Source organism: Phoxinus phoxinus (genome assembly GCF_949152265.1).
Source record: "Phoxinus phoxinus genome assembly, chromosome: 7".
Taxonomy (NCBI): domain Eukaryota; kingdom Metazoa; phylum Chordata; class Actinopteri; order Cypriniformes; family Leuciscidae; genus Phoxinus; species Phoxinus phoxinus.
The window spans coordinates 9,935,855-9,944,623 of NC_136882.1; the positions used below are offsets into that span (position 1 = coordinate 9,935,855).

Sequence of the window (8,769 nt, forward strand, 5' to 3'; positions counted from 1 at the left end):
GTATACATTTATAAAGTTCTTTGGCGTAGGCCCCGTCCTTAGAGGGTAGCGGAATCTGCATATCCTGCCTGAAGACGAAGGCAGGGGTGCAGCCGACCCCCATTGACGTAAAGGAAGGGACCATCCTGGTGGTGGTGGGGAGGATGGAGGTAATTGGCAGCGTCAGCATCTGCAAACTCAGACAAATGTAAGTACCAATCTTTTATACTGTGAGTGTTAGCACATGATTGGTTAGAAGTGAAGTAATATGTGACGCGCTGATTGAGTTTTCCTAGCAGAACTTACGCTAAAGCTTTAATTTACTGTCCACCACAGGTTGACAAAGGCAGATGGAATTAAATTGCTATGTGAAACTAATACTAAAAGATAATAATAAAGATAATAACAACAGCAAACTAGTAATTTTCTAAAGATACAGACTATTTATAAAATATAAGTACATTTAAAAAACTTATTTGAAATTCAAAATTGAATAACATTTTTGAAACTATCATTACCCTGCTTTTTGTGAGGTAACAATGATTAAACACAAATAGAAAGGGAAGAAATAAGAACATTCATGTTCCCAGCCTCAGGCTGCATGGTTTATTTCTTATCTCATCACACGCTCATATACAACTAAATAATTGCTGCAATACAAAAATACTACTTGAATTATGAAGAGTAATATCCTGGCGCCTTAAATATTACTATAATAGGGAAAACAGCTGGTTGTTGTTGTTTTGTTTTGTTTGTTGTTGTTTTTTTTGGGGGGGGGGGGGTTGCGGGTGACAATCTCAGAGCTGTTCTGTTATTCAGTGTTCATACAGAAATGTAATATATGGCCATATATGTACTTATATTTTGAATAGCATGACATATATTTATACATATATTTCACTTATCTGAGAACACAATATATGCCTGCAACATATATGAACATTTATGTGTCCAAACATGTGAAGAAAATATTTGAGTTCATCCATATATGATACCATATATCTGCATATATTACAGTATAGTATTGGTTTCTCGCATATATGGACAACATTAAGTATACATATGTGACATACATATTTGTTTTCCACATATTTAATAAATGTATGTAAACATACATGCGTGATACTGATGCATTTTTAAAGCTGTGGCATTTGGTTATGGTAGCCTACTTTGTGGATGTATTTTTTAAAAATTACAAAGAAAACACTGCATTGTTGTATAAAAAATATGGTATTCACACAATACAGACACAAAGTGTGTGTGTGTCAGAACAATATATTTACCTACACTTAAATTATCTTTTTTTAAACCAGTTCTTCTAAAAAAAGAAAAGAAAAACCTAAAACATAAATCTCCAGAATTCCTTTGCAAAATATAATTTACTATCAAATGTATCTCTTCATCTATATTTGAACCTTGCTTTCTTGGAGCACATTTACGTGGTGAATTCCAATTACGTAACCTCCGGTAATGGCCATCTGATCTTTAAAACTAAAATAACTTAAAATAGAAAAATAATGAATGTAAGATAACAATGCCTAATAATATTAATAATAACAACATATTGGTTTTGATTTTGAAAACATTAACATTTTTCTTATTGAGAATTTGCAATCAGTATTTCCCTAGTAGCCTAACCAGTTCTGTCACTATAGCAACACCCGCGTACAACCTGAGAAAAACGTTAACGACGACACGAAGAGGAGAAGCGCTATGCGCTTGTGAAACGATGTGCCGGGGTTGAGGGAAATTTAGAATTGTTCACATTTTGATCTTGAAAGTTTTGTAAACGGCGTGGTTACCTACGAAGACGAATTTGCCGTCGAGTAGGGTGTGGGAAACCAAGGTGGATTCCCCATTTGGCTACCGTTCAATCAGTTGGAGGTAAGTTAAGTTAAACCCTAACGTTTTTTTTAACTTAACTGTTACTGCTTTGTATTAGTTACACATGGATATATGCTACATTAACATAAATAGATAATTTATTACGAAACTACGTTGTCAAGGAATGTGTTTAGTTCGTTAACATGTGTTTAGTTTTGCTGAGGCTAAAAGCTTCCTTTGACTTGCTAAAGCTAACTGTTACCTCGAGGTTATGTAGGATAACGTTAACGTTACACACACACACAGGATAACGGCGTTCTACCGTTATGAGTGATAACTTATATTTGTGATAATGATAATAATGTGATAATATCATATTGAGTGGGCATTGCATTATTCTTTAACTCAGACCCTTGTTCATAACTATTAGTGGCAATGGTGACTGATATTTCTCTGCAATTTCTCTGAATAATTTGGAGCGAAAGTTGGACAAATAACGTTCGAAGAAAGATTTCGAATACGCCATTGTGGGAAAGAGAAACCGTGTTGCCAAACGTCTTTGGGAGGATGAGGATGACCCCTACTGCCGTGGCCACAGTCAGTGGAACGAAAGTGAGTTTTTGTTTAATGTACTTACTAACTCTTTACCCCATAAAGACTACATTTGAGGACCCCCTGTACCCATAATGACGATATTTGAATTGTTTTGGCTTGTTTCTCGTTTAAACACTTTGAAATCATTAACAATCTTTAAAATTACCCATTTTTCGACTAGCCTATCCGATTTCATAAACAACATTCAATCAAATAAAGCAAGGGTGCATGTACTTTTGTCCATTCCTTTGGACAAAAGTTTTTGTTTCCATTCCCATGGAAACAAAAACAAATATGGAACGTTTGTTGTATTTTTAAATACTGTTGAATACCAAAATTTAAATAAAAACCTTTTAAAAATAAAAATTTGTGCGCACAAAATAAAATAATGACTTTGAATTTTTTTAAATTATGTTTTGCATTTTTATAAACTAAAATTAGAAAACGAACAGATTCATATAAAAATGTCAATTTACAAATGTTCTTTTCTAAAATTATTATTTCTCCCACAGTTTCGAGAGCCATGTCTCTGAAATACATGACTTATACCATAATACATAAAAAAATAAACACCAGTAGCCTACCACAAGGCCGTCACCAGAACATACAGAAATTGGGGGTTGGGTGGGTATTAATATATTAATTGGTATTTATACACCAATAAAAAATATTAAACAAACGTGATCTGTAGCATATAAAAGTGTACTCACCTTAAACTAATAGCAGCGGATTGCATGAGTAAAATGTCATAAGAACTTAATATTTCCTCTAATTTTGTACTTAATATTTCTCAGACATGAGCTGATGATGGCACAGAACCGTCAAAATTAGATTTAAAGGGATATTCCAACATTTGGGGAATTAAGCTAATTTTCCGCCTCCACTTGAGTAAAACAATTGATTTTTACAGTTTATCCATTCAGCCAATCTCCGGGTCTGGCGGTACCACTTTTAGCATAGCTTAGCGTAATTTATTGAATCTGATTAGCCCATTAGCATCGCGCTCAAAAATGGCCAAAGAGTTTTGATATTTTTCCTATTTAAAACTTGACACTTCTGTAGTTACATAGTGTACTAAGACAGACGGAAAATTAAAAGTTGCAATTTTCTAGACCGATATGGCTAGGAACTATACTCTCCGGCATAATATTCAAGAAACTTTGCTGCTGTACCATGGGTTTTAACAATTTTTAAGCCAACCTATGCTAAAAGTGGTACCGCCAGACCTGGAGATCGGCTGAATGGATTCCAAAATAGTAAAAATCAATTGTTTTACTCGAGGCAAGGTGGAAAATGAGCTTAATTCCCCAAATGGTGGAATATCCCTTTAAGACTGCTTACAATGCGCAGCTGCGCCGAAGGAATAACGAGTGATATATAAACCTACAATACTGCATGCTTGCTGTATAACCATCTTATATAATTTAAATCTACTATGTACCATACTACAAACAAACTACAAAACAAGCTGCTCAGATTTGCCTCCTGTTTGCACATCAAAACCGGAGCTCATTTGAAATATGCCGCATCCCCCCTCCCATGCAACACTATTATTAATACATTTTAGGTGGCTTGCGACAAAAATGTAATACAGTAAGCTTGTAAGCATAATGATATATATAACTAAGGCAATCATTTGTATGTTTTAATTTTTTTTTTAAAATGTATATGTTGCCACAGGCTGCCATTCACAATCAAGGGGCGGAAATCCTAGCTTCCATTTCCTTGGAAGAACAAGCAGAAAATAGTGACAACGAGCTCTCACTTGTGCGTCAAGTTGCCTTTTTAAGGAATGAGACAGACATGGTAAGAGAATTAAATAAAGAAATTAAATGTAAGATAAAGGAGGCCCAAATACAGTATAAAGATAAAGTTGAAAATAAATTTAAAACCGGTAATGTCAGAGACGCATGGAAAGGACTAAATATTATGATGGGCAAACAACAGAAACGGGCACAACTGGTTGTTGATGATGATCCTCATAGTTTTGTAAATAATTTAAATGTTTTTTACTCAAGGTTTGACAATCATGTAGATACTGAGCATAATGTTACTCTGATAGAATCTGAACCTATGAGAATAGAGGTAGGGGAGGTTATCAAAGTGCTCCGTAGAATTAAACCAAAGAAGGCTAGCGGTCCAGATGGCCTTAAGGGTATTGTTCTAAAAGAGTGTGCAGTCCAACTTGGGCATGTATGTACTAGGCTGTTTCAGATCTTTTTAGACGATGGCTTTGTGCCGGTAGCATGGAAAAACACCACTGTTATTCCAGTACCTAAAACCACTTATGCAAAAGACCCCAAGGACCTCCGCCCTATCGCCCTCACATCTGTTCTGTGCAAGTGCATGGAGCGCATAGTGAGCAGGGAACTTCTTGCACAAATTAACGGATCTGTTGACCCATTACAATTTGCTTATAAGCCCAATCGGAGCACCACTGATGCCTGCCTGACCTTACTTCATAAAGCACAGCATCATTTAGATAAAACAAATGCTCATGTCAGAATGTTTTTTATGGATTTTACATCAGCATTTAATACTGTACAGCTACACATTTTAATAGAAAGGTTGCGAGATTTAGGTGTACATAGCTGGTTAATTTTATGGATTGAGAATTTTTTAAGCAATAGGCCCCAAAGAGTCCGTGTTAACGGAATCTTATCTGATTGCATAGTCTTACATTCTGGATTACCTCAGGGATGTGTATTATCCCCTCTGCTCTTTTCTGTTTATACTAATGAGCTTACGTGTAACAGTGATGCTCTTACCTTGATTAAATATGCAGATGATTTGGTTTTAATTTCGTGCCAAACAGACAAGAACTGTCCCACCTATTTTGAGTATATTGAAAGTCTTGTACAATGGTTTGACAATAGTCATCTACGGTTGAACATTGAGAAGACAAAGGAATTATGCTGTGGGAATCAGAATAAGAAATGTACAGTTGTCCTCCCATATGAAGAAGTAACTATAAAAGGTGTAAAGATTGAGCAAGTTAAAAAATTTAAATATTTAGGCATAATCATTGATGACAAACTTTCGTTTTTGGATAATGTGAACTATGTACATAAGAAATCAAGACAGCGTTTAAGCCTACTTAGAAAGTTGCGCAACCTTGACATCGAAAGGAGGATCTTAACTATTGTATATAGATCGATGATTGAAAGCATTTTAACCTACAATATTGTCTCATGGTATGGAAATTTAACAATGAAATTAAAGAATAAATTAACACGAGTAATTAACGAAGCAAATAAGATTATCGGCCATAAACAAAGTACATTGCAAGAACTATTCTCAAATTTTATGGAGAAAAAGGCGCTAGTTGTGTATTCCGATCAGACTCATCCCCTTCATTCCTGCTTTGAAGTCCTCCCTTCGGGTCGCAGGCTACGTACACCGTATGCTAGAAAGAATATTTTTAAAAGATCATTTGTCCCATTGGCAGTGACTGTTTTAAACCAAATTCTCAATTAGGGTTGTTATTGTGAATAATGTACACTGTACTTTACTGAATCATGTATTTATCAATTATTATGTGTGTATTATGTGTTTAATGTGGTTGTATAATGTTGTTGAAGCCAGTGTCAAAGATGAATTTCTGTCCAGTAAATCTGAACAGACAATAAAGTTAAAACAAACAAACAAACAAACAAGAATTTCTAGAAATAAAAAAATTAATCTTCACAGGTAACACGTATTATATTTCCATTCTACACACACACATATACACACAGAAAAAAATATTTTGCAAGATCATAAAACTCGACCTGCCAATGTTTCTGATTCATTGACCAGACAGTGGTGGCCTGCCATCCCACACAGAAAAATTGGCTGGTGTAAATTGTGTATGGGGACTTACATCATTGTTTTAAAAGGACTGATAAGAAGCCTGATGTTTTCAACAGTGTGTCTCACTAATACATTGATGGGATAAATGCAGAGACTGAATTTCCCTCACAGGATCAAAAGACTAGGCTATACTTATATTCTTATACTTATTGGCTACAGTCTTTCACATCTGTTTTTCTTGTTGATGCAGAGATACCTCAGATAAAATAAATGCTCAAAGAAGCTCCATGCACCCCGGCAGTCCAGGGTCTCTCCCCAGCCCTTCAAACCCTGTTCAAATAGTGAGTACTTTTTTATGCAGTGCTGTTGGAAAGTATGTCTTCTATATTAATTGGTCATAATCGAATACAATTTACTGTAAATTTGTCCTAATCTAATCTCCCAAATTTCCTGGTACTTTGTGGCAATGGCTCTTTTTGACACTACTTATTGATAATATGAAATCTCCAACATTGACAGTAGGGACCAGGAATGCTTGACATAATACTATTGGGACCAATTTCAACAGTCAATTGTACATAAATCTGGAATGCTGGATATTTTGTTTACTATGCTGAATTGAAACTTTTAAGCCTATCAATTTTATTTTGTTCAACAGGAAGAAATTGTCCCGGGTTCAGATGTATCGCGAAGTGTGTGGCGCTCTGCTTGCCAGGCATCCAGTGGGACTTCAATGGCAAGGATTTTGCTGCTTGGGTGTTTGACATTGAAACGCTCGTCAAAAGTAATTTGAGAGGTTAGTATTGTCTGTACAGTATATAGAGTGTGGTTAAAAATGCTTATTCCATGGTCACATTTGTTATATTAAAGCTACATTGTGTAAGAACTTCTCCCATCTAGCGGTGGGACAACCAACTGAATATTACTTTCTAGCCCCCCCCATTCCGCGCGCGTTTTAACTCCTACGGTGGCCGTTTCATGTAAAGGTTAACATGGCTTCCAGTACAAAGCAAAAGCAATGAAAAATAACTACAATTTAGAGTCTACAATCTACACTGACTGCAGTGTATGTGTGCCCTTACTTGCATACTCACGTACTTTGTCACTCAATTTTACTGACTTGCACTAGAAGAAACTGCAATAAAGTTTTTTATTTTTATCTTTAGATAAGTTTATCCACCAGTGTTTTGTCTGCTTTATACCTAAAACTTTTTTTATTTAAAATCTACCTTCTCAGATGCAGTTATGTCAAAGCACTCAGTTTCGGCTGGCCAGATCGGAACAGCCCTGAATGGGAAGATGGCAGAGCTAAGACTGGCAATGTCCAGGAAAAATGTTAAGTAAAAATGAGTGTGTTTCCCCAGTGAGTGAGTTTGGAAATGTTTTAAATGTGGCTAGAAGTTTGAAAATGTAATACTGAGGGGAAAAAAGTGAGCGCTTTGAAAATGCTTTAAAAAGAAAATAAAGTCTCAAGTTGAAGTTAAAGGACAAGTTCGGTATTTTACTCTTAAAGCCCTGTTTTCAGATTGTTTCTGATGAAATTGAACGGTTAAGATTGAAATTTGGACACATGCTGCTGGTCCGAGAATTTTCGGTTTCTGTGGTAGCACCCCCACCTCCACAACAGGTTTTATCGTAGTTTTTGTCCAACTCCATTGACTTGTATTGGATATGCTGTGAGGTACGGTATTACAAAACTACGATAAAACCTGTTGGAAAGCATCTTTTGCAGCGATTTTTGTGTGAGCATATCAGTGAACACCCCTGACCACTCGGTGAGTTTCACGTCTTTGTAAACCAAAGTTTAATGCGTTTTAGGAAGGATATTTCCAGTGCACCTATGCAGCCATTGTGGAGGTGGGTGGGGGGGTGCCACCACAGAAACTGAAAATTCTCGGGCCAGCAGCATGTGTCCAAATTTCAATCTTAACCGTTCTATTTCATCAGAAACGATCTGAAAACAGGCCTTTAAGTGTCAAATACCAAACTTGTCCTTTAAATGAAGTTCAAGTTTTTACTTGAAAAGTTTGTACTTGTTTGTACTTGTCAAGTCTGTACTGAAAAAAATGCAGTAAAGTTTGTATTTGAAAAGACTTGGAATTGTGTGTTCTGTGGAATGAGTACAAATATATGTGTCCAGGCTATATAAAAAACATAGTTGTGCCACTAATATAAGTGAAAGTACATGGTTTAATCATATTAGAAGCATATTTGTATCCGTAATATAAGTGAAAGTATATGGTGTAATAATATTAGAAGCATATTTGTATCCGTAATATAAGTGAAAGTACATGGTGTCATCATATTAGAAGTATATTTGTATCTATGGAAATAAGTACATATATGCGTCTTACATATATTTTACATATATGTGCATATACGGAAAAATATATGGCACTTACATGAAAACGGCCATTTTTGCTATATTTTGAAATATATGTTTCATATATGTCTATGTGTTTCATATATATGAATTTTGCATATATTCTCATATAGGCAGCAGACATACATGGGCACTGACATTATATATGTAATTTACATATATTGACATATATTAAATTTCTGTATGGGGCACTTTAC

General features: G+C 35.4%; 1 long non-coding RNA gene across 1 annotated transcript; it reads left to right on the forward strand.

The window, feature by feature from the left end:
• The first annotated feature begins 1,237 nt into the window (after positions 1 to 1,237).
• LOC307002036 lies at positions 1,238 to 8,478 on the forward strand. The gene is made up of 5 exons (XR_013798400.1): positions 1,238 to 2,415; positions 4,078 to 4,203; positions 6,440 to 6,530; positions 6,848 to 6,985; positions 7,427 to 8,478. It is a non-coding gene; the product is annotated as an uncharacterized lncRNA (long non-coding RNA).
• Positions 8,479 to 8,769: the final 291 nt, after the last annotated feature.